The 10182-nt window shown below is 38.2% G+C and overlaps 1 pseudogene; it reads right to left on the reverse strand.

The window, feature by feature from the left end:
- Positions 1 to 9716: 9716 nt before the first annotated feature.
- Positions 9717 to 9811, reverse strand: LOC125158012 (uncharacterized; annotated as a pseudogene).
- Positions 9812 to 10182: the final 371 nt, after the last annotated feature.

Here is a 10182-nt window from a genome sequence, read left to right on the forward strand (position 1 = left end):
TTTTTGTGTATGGTGTAAAAGAGTGGCCCAGTTTTATTCTTTTGCACATAGCTGTACAGTTTTCTACATCATTTATTAAAGATTGTCTTTTCCCCATTTTATGTTTGCCTCCTTTGTTGCAAAGTAATTAACCTTGTAAGTATGGGTTTATTTCTGGGCTCTCCTGTTCTATTGATCTATGTGTCTGTTTTTGTGCCAGTACCCATACCATTTTGATTACTATAGCTTTGTAGTATAGTTTGATCCTGAGATTGTGATACTTCCAGCTTTGTTCTTCTTTCCCAAGATTTATTTGGCTATCCACAGTCTTTTGTGGTTTCATACAAATTTTAGGATTATTTGTTCTAGTTCTATGAAAAATACTATGGTATTTTGGTAGGGATTGCCTTCAGTTTGTAGATTGCTTTGGGTAATATGGACATTTTAACAATATTAATTCTTCTAATCCATTAGCATGGTTTATCTTTCCATTTTTGTCATCTTCAATTTCTTTCATTAGTATCTTACAGCTTTCACTGTACAAATCTTTCACCTCTTTGGTTAACTTCATTCCTAGGTATTTTATTCTTTTTGATGCAATTGTAAATGGAATTGTTTTCTTAATTTCTCTTCTTCTAGTTTGTTATCAGTGTATAGAAATGCAACAAATTTCTTTCTTTCTTTTTTTTGAGATAGAGAGTGGGGGAGGGGGGTAGAGGGAGAGACAAAGAATCTTAAGCAGGCTCCACACTCAGCATGGAGCCCAGCAGACGGCTCGATCCCACAACCCTGGGATCATGACCTGAGCCAAAATTAAGAGTCAGATGCTCAATCAACTGAACCACCCAGGCACCCCTGCAACAGATTTCTGTATGTTAATTTTGTATCCTGCACCTCCACTGAATTCATTTAATTAGTTCTCGTATTTTTTTTTAGTGGAGTCTTTAGGGTTTTCTATAGATAGTATCGTGTCATTTTCAAATAGTGATAGTTTTGCTTCTTTACCATTTTGGATGCCTTTATTTTCTTTTTCTTCTCTGATTTCTGTGGCTAGGATTTCTAGTACTCTGTTAAATCAAAGTGAGGACAGTGGGCAGCCTTGTCTTCTTCATGATTTTAGAAGTAAAGCTTTTTGCTTTTCATCATTGAGTATGATGTTAGCTGTGAGTTTGTCATATATGGCCTTTATTTTGTTTAGGCATGTTCCTTCTAAACCTACTTTGTTGAGAGTTTTTATCATGAATGGATGTTCCATTTTGTCAAATGCTTTTTCTTCATCTATTGTGATGATAATATGATTTTTATACTTCATTTTGTTAATGTGGTGTATCAGGTTGATTTGTGGATATTGAGCCATCCTTGCATCCTGGAATAAACTCCACTTGATCATAGTGAATGATTCCTTTAATGTATTGTTGAATTTGGTTTGCTAATAATTTGTTGAGGATATTCGCATCTATGTTTATTAGACATATTCATCTATATTTTTCTTTTTCTTTTTCTTTTTTTGTATTGTCTTTATCTGGTTTGGCTATCAGGGTAATGGTGGCCTCATAGAATGAATTTGGAAGCATTCCTCCTCCTTCTGTTTTTAGAAATTTTGAGAAGGATAGGTATTAACTCTTCTTTAAATATTTGGTAGAATTAACCTGTGAATCCATCTGGTCCTGAACTTTTATTTGTTGGGAGTTTTCTGATTATTGGTTCAATTTTGTTACTAGTAATCAGTCTGTTCAGATTTTCTATGTTTTCCTGATTCAGTCTTGGAAGATTGTATGTTTGTAGAGATTCATCCCTTTCTTCTAGGCTGTTCAATTTGTTAGCATATACTTTTTCATAGTAGTCTGCTATAATCCTTTGTATTTCTATGGAATCAGTTGTAACTTCTCTTTCTTTTCTGATTTTATTTATTTAGCCCTATATCTTTTTTCTTGAGGAGTTTGGCTGATGGTTTATCTATTTTGTTTATCTTTTCAAAGAACCAGGTGTTGATTTCATGGATCTTTTCTATTGTTTTTTAAACAATTGTTTTCTATTTCATTTCTTTTTTTTTAATTTTTATTTATTTTTGAGAGACAGGGTGTGAGCAGGGGAGGGGCAGAGAGAAAGGGAGACAAAGCATCTGAAGCAGGCACCACGTTCTGAGCTGTCAGCACAGAGCCTGTCATGAGGCTCAAACCCATGAACCATGAAATCATGACCTGACCCAAAGTCAGACGCCTAACCAACTGAGCCACCCAGTGCCCCTATTTCATTTATTTTCACTCTGATCTTTATTATTTTCTTCCTTCTACTAACTTTGGGTTTTGTTTGTTCTTTTTCTAGATCCCTTAAGTGTAAAGTTAGATTGTTTATTTGAGATTTTTCTTATTTCTTGAGGTAGGCCTTTATGGCTATAAACTTCTCTCTTAGAATGGTTTTTGCTATGTCCCAAAGATTTTGAACCATTGTGTTTTTATTTTCACTTGTCTCCAGATACTTTTTTATTTCTTCATTGACCCATTGGTTGTTTAACACCATGTTGTTTAGCCTCCATGTGTTTGTGTTTTTTCCAGTTTTCTTCTTGTAATTGATTTCAAGTTTCATAGCGTTGTAGTTGAAAAATATGCTTGATATGATTTCAATTTTCTTAAATTTATTTAAACTTGTTTTATGCCCTAACATGTGATCTATCCTGGAAAATGTTCCATGTGCACTTGAAAAGAACATGGATTCTGTTGTTTTTGGATGGAATATTCTGTATATATCTGTTAAGTCCATCTGGTCTAATGTGTCATGCAAAGCCACAGTTTCATTATTGATTTTCTCCCTGATGATGTATCCATTGGTGTAAGTGGGGTGTTAAAGTCCCCACTATTATTATATTACTCTCAGTTTCTCCCTTTGTGTCTGTTGATATTTGCTTTATGTATATAGGTGGTCCTATGTTGGTACATAGATATTTATAATTGTTATATCCTCTTGTTGGATTGATCCCTTTATCATTATGTAATGCTCTTCTTTGTCTCTTGTTACAGTCTGTTTTAATGTCTGTCTTGCCTGATTTAAGTATCACTACCCCAGCCTTTTTTTTTTTTTGCTTCAACTTGCTTGGAATATTTTTTTCCATCCCTTCATTTTCAGTCTGTGTGTCTCTTTAGGTCTGAAGTGAGGTTCTTTTAGTCAGTATATAAATGGGTCTTGTCTGTTGTTGTTGCTGTTGTTTTTGTACCTTCAATCATCCTCTGTCTTTTGATTGCAGCATTTAGTCCATTGACATTTAAAAGTCATTATTAGTAGGTTTATACTTACTGCCCTTTGTTAATTGTTTCTGGTTGTTTTGTAGTTCTTCTCTATTTTTTTTCTTCTTCTCTTGTTCACTTCCCTTATGATTATGTGACTTTCTTTAGTGTTATACTTGGATTCCTTTCTCTTTATGTTTTGTGTACCTATTACAGGTTTTTGATTTGTGGTTACTATGAGGCTCATATATAACATCCTATGTATATAGCAGTCTTTATTCAGTGAATGGCTGTTTAAGTTTGAACACATTCTAAAAGCACTACACTTTTACTCTCCCCTCCATGCTTTAAGTATATGATGTCATATTTTATATCTTTATATTTTGTGTATCTCTTAACTAATTTTTGTAGATAGAATTGATCGTAGTTCTTTTGTATTTTAACCTTTATATTAGCTTTATAACTGGTTGATCTACTACCTTTACTATATATTTGCTTTTGCCAGTTAAATTTGTTCTTTTATCAGTCTGTCACTTCTAGTTATGGACTCTTCTGCTTTAACGTTTCTTTTTTTTTTTTTTTATTTTCTTTTGAATTTTTTAAAATTTACATCCAAATTAGTTAGCATATAGTGAAACAATGATTTCAGGAGTAGATTCCTTAATGCCCCTTACCCATTTAGCCCATCCCCCCTCCCATAACCTCTCCAGTAACCCTCAGTTTGTTCTCCATATTTATGAGTCTCTTCTGTTTTGTCCCCCTCTCTGTTTTTATATTATTTTTGTTTCCCTTCCCTTATGCTCATCTGTTTTGTCTATTAAAGTCCTCCCATGAGTGAAGTCATATGATTTTTGTCTTGCTCTGACTAATTTCACTTAGCATAATACCCTCTAGTTCCATCCACGTAGTTGCAAATGGCAAGATTTCATTCTTTTTGATTGCCGAGTAATACTCCATTGTATACATATATACCACATCTTCTTTATCCCTTCATCCATGGATGGACCCTTGGGCTCTTTCCATACTTTGGCTATTGTGGATAGTGCTGCTAAAACATGGGGGTGCATGTGTCCCTTCGAATCAGCACACCTGTATCCCGTGGATAAATGCCTAGTAGTGCCATTGCTGGGTAGTAGGATAGTTCTATTTTTAGTTTTTTGAGGAACCTCCATACCGTTTTCCTAACATTTCTTATAAGGCTGGTTTAGTGGTGATAAACTCCTTTAACTTTTGTTTATCTAGGAAACTCTATCTTTCCTTCAATTCTGAATGATAACCATGCTGGTTGTATGTTTTTTTTTCCTTTTAGGACTTTGAATATATCATGCCCCTCCCTCTTAGCCTGAAAATTTTTTGCTGAAAAATAAGCTGATAACCCTATAGGGTTTTTCTTATACATAACTATTTGCTTTTCCCTTGCTGCTTTTGAAATTCTTTATCTTTAATTTTTGATATTTTAATTATTATGTGTCTTGGTGTGGACCTCCTTGGGTTCATCTTGTTTGGGGTTTTCTGTGCTTTGTGGACCTGGATGTCTAATTTGTTTCCCAGGTTAGGGAAGTTTTCAGCTATTGTTTCTTCATATAAGTTTTATGCCCCTTTCTCTGTCTTTTTCTTCTGGGGCCCGTATAATGTGAATGTTAGTACAACTGATGGTGTTGTAGAGATCCCTTCATTTCTCATGATGTTTAGAAATTACTTTTTCTTTTTGCTATTCAGCTTGGATGCTCTCCATTACCTTGTCTTCCAGATCACTGATTTGTTCCTCTGCATACTCTAATAAGCTGTTGATTCCTCGTAGTGTATTTTTCATTTCAGTTATTGTATCCTTCAGCTTTGGTTGGTTCTGTTTTATATTTTCTGTCTCTTTGTTGAAGTTGTCAGTCTTCTGTCAAGTCCAGCGAGTATCTTTATGACCCTTACTTGGAACTCTTTATCAGGTAGATTGCTTATCTCCATTTTTTTTTTGTTCTTTTTCTGAGATTTTGTCTTGTTCTTTTGTTTGGAACATATTCTCTGTCTCCTCATTTTGTCTGACTCTCTGTGTTTATTTCTATGTATTAAGTAGATCAGCTACATCTCCTATTCTTGAAAGTAGTGGCCTTATTTAGAAGGTATCCTGTGGTGCCGAGTAGTGCAGCCTCCCCTGGTTTCCAGAACCAGGCCACACCTGCTATGGTTGCACTGGCAGACAGGGCTGGCTCCCCCCCCCTCTCACTTCCTGGGGCAGGAGTCACTTTGGAGGGATGCAATACCACTGGGGCTGCCTGCCAGGTGTAGCGGGGAGGTAGTTGCTTTGGGGGGAAGCCAGTCCCAACTGAAGCTGCCCACCAGGTGTGGTGGGGTAGGAGTTGCTTTGGAGAGGCACCTGCCATGGCAGGTCTATAGGTGAATGCCAGAGTGGGGTAATAGGTGCTAGCAAGGTAGGTAGAGACTGTCAGAACTGACCCCCACAAGCATCTGGCTAGCTAGGCTGAAGGAGGACAAGATAAATGGTGCCTGCCAAAACTTCCGTTTCCAGAGAAACCTCCTAAAGATCTTTGCCCCTCCAGCACATGCCCTAAAGTTAGTCAACAAATCACCTTCACGTGTAACCCACGTGCTTTTCAAACTGCTGCCTCTGTGTTGGGTCTCGACCAAGTGTTATAGTGTGCCTGTGTGGCTCAGTCACTTAAGTGTCTGACTGTTGATCTCAGCTCAGATCATGATCTCACGGTTTGTGGGTTTGAGCTCCGCATCAGGCTCTGTGCTAGTGGCCCAGAGCCTGCTTGGGATTCTCTCTCTCCCTCTCTCTGTCCCTCCCCTGCTCACGTGTGCACTCTTTCTCTCTCAAAAATGAATAAACTTAAAAAAAAAAGAAAAAAGTTAAAAAAAATGCACCAGGTTTTGTACTAGACCCAAGGACAGAAAAATAAATAAAACCCAGTCCCATTTTTCAAGATTCCTTCAGCCTCTTCAGTGCATTACTAATACAGAAAAAAGTTTCATGACATAGAACAGAGTTTTTTTTTTTATTTTTTTTAACATTTATTTATTTTTGAGAGAGAGGGAGACAGAGCATGAATGGGGGAGCGGCAGAGAGAGAGGGAGACACAGAATGGGAAGCAGGCTCCAGGCTCTAAGCCATCAGCCCAGAGCCCAACGCGGGGCTCGAACTCACGGACCGCGAGATGGCGACCTGAGCTGAAGTCAGACGCTTAACCAACTGAGCCACCCAGGCACCCCAGAACAGAGTTTTAAAGAACATGTGAAGCTGTACCAGAAAAGTCTTTGACTTAAATAACTTAATTTCTTTTTTAGTGGGTATGATATTTTTGGTCAAAGAACCTACCCATTATTCCTCAAGCTTCTGTAAGGCCAGCCCTGCTACCTTCTAGAAGATACATTATAGTTATACTTACTGATTCATGTGCAGAGTGGTTGTGAGAAAGTTCACAATATTTACTGTCAAGTCTCATTCAATAGAGAAATTATGACTGGAAGTAGTACTTTTGGGAAATGGCTTTTGTCAGGCTGAATTATTTGTTCTACAACATCTTATGCTAAACCTGAAAGTAATAGACAAGTATTCAAAATAAATCTGAGTGGGGTGCCTGGATGGCTCAGTTGGTTGAGCATCTGACTCTTGATTTTGGCTCAGGTCGTGATCCCACCAGGTTTGTGGGATCGAGCCAGACTCAGCGTGGAGCCTGCTTGGAATTCTCCCTCTCTTTGCCCCTCTCCCCCACTTGCACTCTCTCTCTCTCAAAAACAAACAACAAAACAAAACAAATCCAAAAAAAAAAATCCCCCAAAACCAAAATGAACTTGAGTACTTTTTCTTTTATCAATATTCATAACATTACTTCCAGTGGACATTTAACAGCATTTAACTTTTTACCAGAAATAAAAGAAATACAGATTTACTTGTATAATTTTAAAAATTAAATATATGTTACTAGATATTAAAGACAAGAGTGATTGGCTTAGATTAGGGACATATTTGTTCATCATAAGTGGTTGTCCAGAGCTTGGACTTTGAATTCTATTTCACATGTTTCTTGAAAATTTGAATAATCAGGGGCACCTGGGTGGCTCAGTCGGTTAAGCATCCGACTTTGGCTCAGGTCATGATCTCGTGGTTTGTGAGTTTGAGCCCCACCTTGGGCTCTGTGCTGACAGCTCAGAACTGCTTCGAATTCTCTGTGTGTGTCTCTCTCTGTCCCTCCACTGCTCATATGTGCACACACAGGCTCACCGCCTTCTCTTTCTCATAAATAAATAAACATTTAAAAAATATGAAGAATCAAACTGCATTGTTTTCAAAAAACATTCTAAAAGCATAGATGTGCCTTGTTTGGGTAAATAAACATTGTTAGTAAGAAACAAATAATTCGTATGGTAATTTTGCCTAAACTTCTGTTAATTGACCGCCATTCCAAAATTTATTAGAGAAACTTTGACACAAAAAAATTAGTTTTAAACCATGAAGTACTATGGGGCGCCTGGGTGGCTCAGTGGGTTAAGCGTCCGACTTCCACTCAGGTCATGATCTCACGTTTTGTGGGTTTGAGCCCCGCGTCGGGCTCTGTGCTGACAGCTCAGAGCCTGCAGCCTTTTCAGATTCTGTGTCTCCCTGTCTCTCTACCCCTTCCCCACTTGTGCTCTGTCTCTCTCTCTCTCTCAAAAATAAGTAAAACATTTTAAAAAATTTACAAAATGAGTTATAAAATAGCATGTGACCCGACTGTGATCCGATTTTGTGAGAAGTACACACACACACATACACGCACACATATAATGGTACAGGAAAAGATCTGGAAGTAGTCCAGGTACCAAGGTGCTAACAAGGTGGGGGGTGGGGGTGGTGAACATTTATGAGTTTCCCATTGTTGTTGTAACAAATTACCACAAAGCTAGTGCCTAAACGAACACAAATTTCTTCTTTTACAGTTTTGGAGGTCAGAAGTATAAAGAGGCTTATGAGACTAAAACCAAGGTGTCTGCAGAGCTGGTTCCTTTTGGAAGCTCTAGGAATGAATCCATTGCTTACATCTTTCTGTTTCTTGAGGCTGCTTGCATTCCTTGGTTCTGGTTGCATCACTCCAATATATGCTCTTATTATCACGTCACCTTCTCTGTCCTCTGACCCTCCTGCTTCCCTTTTATAAGGACACTCGTGGTTACATTGGGCCCACTTGGATAATCCAGGACAATCTGCCCATCTCAAGATCCTTAATTTAGTCACACCTGCAAAGTCTCTTTTACCATAACATTCACAGTTTCCGGGGATTAGGTCATGGACATCTTTGAGGGGGGCTATTATTCTGTCTACCACAGAATGTGATGTTTTTATTTTTAATTTTTGTTTATATATTTTGTATTTTTTTAAGTTTATTTATTCTGAGAGAGAGAGAGAAAGAGAGCATTCACATGAATTCCTGTGGGGGGGGGGGCACAGAGAGAGAGAGAGAGAGAGAGAGAGAGAGAGAGAAAATCCCAAGCAGGCTCCATACCATCAGCAAAGAACCTGACACTGGGCTTGTGTCATGAACCATGAGATCAGGTGCCCCTATATATTTTTGTATTTTTATATAATGTGGATGTATTACTTAAAATATATTAGTTAAAAGTAGAAAAATGTGGGGCACCTGGGTGGCTCAGTCATTCTGACCCTTGGTTTCAGCTCAGGTCATGATCTCACAATTCAGGAGATCAAGTCATGCAAATGGCTCTGTGCTGATGGCACAGAGCCTGCTTGGGATTCTCTCTCTCTCTCTCTCTCTCTCTCTCTCCCCCCCCCCCCGCCCCCACTTGTGTTCTCTCTGTCTCTGTCTGTCTCTCTCTCTCTCTCTCAAAATAAACTAAAAAAAAGTAGAAAAATGTTATAGTTTGATATCAAATGACACGAAATGTGGTTATTTATAAACTTTTATCTGGCTCCATGTGAAGTTTGAGCTTCACATTCCGTTATCTTCTTACTTTGTATATATACTAAATCAGAAAATTCAAATTCACAATTATACATCACCAGAAATGGCAGTAAGTGTTTGGTAACTGACCCACAAGTTTGGATCAGAGACTTGTGTATGTTGGATTGAGCAAGAATCCATAATTTGAGAAGTAATTTCTTCCATTGAGTGTTGCCTCCAGATGCTAAGTGGATGAAGAATCAAACTCAAATTCTGCCAGGATGAATGTTTCACCTTAGGAGAGTGGGTCTCACTAGGGGCAGTACCACACAAGGGTCTACTTTGAAAACACGTGGGGCTCCTTTGGTTGTTGCAGTGACTCACACGAATCCCCTGGCTGGGATCTTCTGTTGGTTAGTTGGACAGAAGCCAAGAATGTCATATGTCATTCAGTGCATGTGACTTTCTTACAAGGATGAATTTTCCTACATCTTACATAATTTTCAAATGTCCCCCTAGACATTCGTGTATATGAAAAACTTATTTGTCATTATCTGAACCTAAACCTGATCTCATTTTACATGTAAACTCAACATACTTTTTTCTCTTTCTGAAATGCGTTTTTAAAAATATGGAAGGCTTTTACAAACCTGCATGTCATTCTAGTGCAGGGCCCATGCCTGTCTTCTCAAGTTTAGTATATTGCTGCTGAAGTGAGCATAACTCGAAGTATTTTTTGCATGGTTTTATACCCTGGAATTTTCCAGGAATGGAACTACTGTGTAAATTGAAAGGAGTGTCTGTTGTTTTGTTTGGAGCTTTACCAAGAATGGCTTAATGTTTTAGAAAATCACGCCAGTGACATCAATGCCATTTATGGGCTGTGCTAGGTACCTTACATTTTCCCTTCGAGATTCACTCCACCCTCTCTACCTGCTCTGTGCAGTAGGAAGGGACCGTGTCAATAGGTTTCCTTGCCCTCCAGCTTCTGGGTAGGTTCACTCAATGGAAAGCACGGGCAGGAAATCTGGAAGGTGAAAGAAGAGTGAGGTGTGCCTCTTGTAATGACCATCAGAAAGTGAGTGTCATCT

Source organism: Prionailurus viverrinus, chromosome X (genome assembly GCF_022837055.1).
Source record: "Prionailurus viverrinus isolate Anna chromosome X, UM_Priviv_1.0, whole genome shotgun sequence".
In the NCBI taxonomy this organism is placed as follows: Eukaryota; Metazoa; Chordata; class Mammalia; order Carnivora; family Felidae; genus Prionailurus; species Prionailurus viverrinus.